Below are 4,495 nucleotides of genomic sequence, written 5' to 3' on the forward strand. Positions count from 1 at the left end.
GTTACAAAGTGTTTCGATTGGTAAAAGGAGAAGTGCTTATTTAGCCTTAACAGCTGATCAGTGTAAACAAAATGTGCTACAAGTCTACCAGATGACCCCAGAGTACTACAATGAAAGATTCAGAAATTTAAGAAAAGATGAAAAAGTAACTTTCTTGGATTATCCTTACAAAGTGAGAAGGCATTTTAAACGATGGTTGGAGGAAGCTAAAGTTAAAATATTAAAAGATTTAGAGGAGTTAGTTGTTTTGGAACAGTACCTTCGAGGAATTCCTGAACATATAAGAGCCTATTTAAGAGAGAGAGAGGTTAAGAAACTTGACAAGGTTGCTACACAGAGTGAAGATTATAACACAATTAGGTTTTAAGTCTCGTCTAAATTTCAGGAACAAATTTATTAATGGGAAACCTACAAGTGATATGCAAACCAGTGCAAGATAATACCCCTCAACCAGCTAATGTGAAATCTTCATCCAATGTTTCAAGACAATTACGGAAGTCTATTGTTGTCTGCTTCAAGTGTGGAAGAGCAGGACACTTCAGTCAAGAGTGTTACCAAAATCAACAGCAGTCAAAACTAGTTGGTCAAGTAGTAAAAGGTGACCAGGTGAAACGGACTACAAAGAGCAGTGTGCGAAAGAATCAGACTCCAGAGAAGACTGAAACTAAACAAGCTGAATGTTTAGAAACCAGTGAAAATATAACCTCAAGCAGTGAATGGCTGAGCAGTATGGAGGCTTTTTTGACATACGTATGTGTCCTTTCATTTCATTTTAGTAATTAGAGATTCTTTTGTTATGAAACTGTTTAATATTACTGATGAATTAACTCTTATCTCTTTCAATTTGTCAAAAGAGAAGTTGTAGACTCGTAAGTATGAAGTGGAAAAATCTGTGATGACATCTAAGGAAATGACGTCACTAATTTCATTCGAGAAAATTCTGAAATAGTACGTTTTGTTTTAAGAGAATTTTATATTCTGAAATCGTGTAATATTCTAAATATTTTTTTGTATTTATAATCCAACTTTCTCTCTATTTGTCGTTTTGAAAAAGAATTTTCAAGAAAACCGCAGGGTCTCATCTAAAACACTTCAGCTCAGCCATTTTGAGAGCGATATACAGTTCAGAAGTTTCCATACGTCGAAAGAAATTTTGTCATTCGGATATCAGAGACCATTCACATTTGTTGTGTTCTTGGGAGTCATAAGAGATGACCTCTCTCTCTCTCTCTATCTGTGCAAGAGAATTTTAATTTGATTTTTACATTACCGTAAAGATTTTGTATCTAATGGTCTTGGTCACTCAAATTTTAGGCTTATTTAATTTCTTAATAGCATACTGGAATCTGAACAGACAGTGTTTTGTGTAATGGTGCCATTTTGGAATAAGAATAATTTTGGAAGCTGCAGCAGAAATATAATTGGTATACCAAGGTAATGTGTTGCTACAAGTTTGAAGTGCACTTAAATACTGAAGCGTGTTTTTTATATATATATTTCACATTTTGGTGGTGAATTTAATAATCTTATGCATTGTATGTTTTGTTTTGCATTCACAATATTTGATTAACTTAGGTGTTTCTTATTGATTTATCAGTGCATAATTGATTTAATTTAACACTTGTGAATTAATTTGCATTTACTTAGAATGTTCTTAAATTTTTATTGTTCCTTAACAGTTTGAAATTTACTTGAATAATTTGATTACTTGTTTAATTAATTTTCTTGATAAGTTAATTTCTATTTAATTGTGCTTAATAATTACTTCAAGAATTAATTAAACTTTGTGTTGTTTTCAAGTAATAGTAAATTTCCCTGAGATTGTAAATTTAACTTTTAAATTTTGAATTTAAAAAAGAATTTTTTTGTATTTAAAATTTTTATAACAGTGTTTCATTTAGTGACCAATATTATCTTATATTTTTTTAGGTAGAAATATAGAGTGGTAATTGTACTGTTATCCTTCAGTTTTATTAAAGTGAGTTAAAACCAGGGAAATACTTAGACCTTTGAAAGTTGTTGATGGAGTGATGCCCTTTAATTCGTTTAATTTCTTATAAGATTACCTCACACCTGATTTAATGACCTTAGTTTGATTTCTTGCATGATTAACAAGTTTTTAAAGGATCACTGTTGCCTTTAGAGTAATCAGTCGTATTTTATCTGTGATGATGATTCAGGTATCTGGCTGTTGTGAGGTAACAAAATTTTGATTGGTAAGTGAAATGACCAGATATTTGGACACTTCATCACAATATATATATATATATATATATATATATATATATATATATATATATATATAATATTATATTCTATTATATGCATCTACTTTGATAACGCATATATCTTTTCTTTGACTGCATGAAATGTTATATAAAAGAGTTCTGCAACATTTTCAGATTCCTTATGTAGCTTAGAGTTATAGGATGTTTAAAAATGTATGTTCAGATTTCGCATAACATAATTTAAAAGTTAATAAAACGTAGAATGTGAAAAGAGAGAGATTATCTTTGTCCGTTCCAAGCTAGAAATTTTTTTCCACAACTTGTCATCACCTCAGATAAAGAGGAACTTGAGTCTCCGTTTTATTTTCATAACATTTCAATCTTTATCAATCTTACTTGCTCAAGGAGTCTGTTTCAGACGAAAGTGTGTCTTTGTTGAGCATACTACATACATGACTGGTTTGATACGTGTATGTTTTTGCCGAAACCACATGTAGATTCACGATTTTTCTGTAAAGTTGCATCATATTAGAGGCTTCTAGATGGATTGCATCATCTTTCGCATGCCCAAAACGTTTTGTGTGAAATCCACTGTTTTCAGCTTCTGTGCAAAAAGAAAGATTCATTCAGACTTAGATCCTTGTAGTGTTTAGATCTCCCTCTCTCTCTACTTAGACATTGGTCACTCGTAACTTTTAGATTTCAGAATTCTTGGAGTTATTTAGTATTATTTAGTGCTTTTTGTGGAATCTGAACAAACATTGTACAAATGTGTAACGGTGCCTTTTCTTTTTTGAAATATTGTGAATTGTGTGGTGAAATTGTGAAACAAGCTGCAGCAGAAAGAAAATTGGTACCAAGGTAATGTGTGTTATTGAAAGTTTATTAGTTGCAACTAATAGTTACAGTGGTTTCATGAAGCAAGTTTAAATTTCTACACATTGCAAATAATTTTGTGTTTTGTGTTTGTTTCATTTGAAGTGATCTTTTGTGCATTTATCCATTTTTCTAATTGGAGTGATTTTTTGTGCATTTATCCATTTTTTATTGAAGTGTGTCTTTTTATTTTATATTCAGTGTGATTGATGCTTTTTACAATTTTGGTATTTTCCATATTTTTCTGTGATGTGTTTTCATTTGCATTCACAATGTAATTAACTTAGTTGTTTTCAGTAATTAATCATTGCACATTTAATTGAAGTTAACATTTGTGAATTAATTTGCATTTACTTAGAATTCTTTTCAAGTTTTAGTGTTGTTTAGCACTTGTAGATTAATTTCCAAGTTTTAATTATTACCTAACACGTCTGAATTTCGATTAATCATTTTTCTTGAATTTTATGATAAATTAATTTCAATTTAATTTTACTTAATTAATTCAAGAATTAATTAAACTTTGCTTTGTTTTCAAGTAACAGTAATTTTCCTTGATATTGTGAATTTCACTTATAAATTTTGAGTGTGATAATAAATTTTTGTGTTTAAAATTTTTATAAGTGTTTTCTTTTTCACCATTATATATAAATATGATTTGCATAGGTAGAAACATAGAGTGGTAATTGAGCTGTTTTCCTTCAATTTAGTTGAAGTGAGTTAGAACCAGGGAAATACTTAAACTTTAAAAGTTGTTGATGGAGTGATGCCCTTTAGTTAATTTGCTTACACATAAGATTACCTCACACCGGTTTTATGAACTTAGTCTGATTTTCTGCAATACTGGTAAGTTGTTTAAGGGATCACTGTTGCCTTTGAAGTATTCAGTCGTATTTTATTTGTGATGAAGGTTCAGATGTCTGGCTGTTGCGAGGTACTCATTTAATGATTGGTAAGTGTAGTAACCAGATACTTGGCACTTTGTCACTATATATATATATATATATATATATATATATATATATATATATATATATATATATATATATATATATATATATATTCCAAAATAATTTTAGCAAATATTGACTTCCGGGGTCCATGACCGCGCTATTGTAAACCAATCAATCAACATGGTACAGAAATTCACCTCATTTAATTGATTTATGTTATCAAAAAGCTCACAAAAAGTTTTATAATGTTGCTATTAATGAAAAAGAAATGCCTAAAAATGTACTTAGCTTACCTTATTTTCTTGGATTTGAAACCATAAAATCAATATTTAAATCGTTTAATGTTATTGTTGTTCTCTTATAACAATACCATTAAAGATATGCTAATTAAGAATAGTCCCGTAACAAATAACAACATCATTTACAAAATTCCTTGTAAGG

Source organism: Macrobrachium nipponense, chromosome 9 (genome assembly GCF_015104395.2).
Source record: "Macrobrachium nipponense isolate FS-2020 chromosome 9, ASM1510439v2, whole genome shotgun sequence".
NCBI classification, from domain to species: Eukaryota; Metazoa; Arthropoda; class Malacostraca; order Decapoda; family Palaemonidae; genus Macrobrachium; species Macrobrachium nipponense.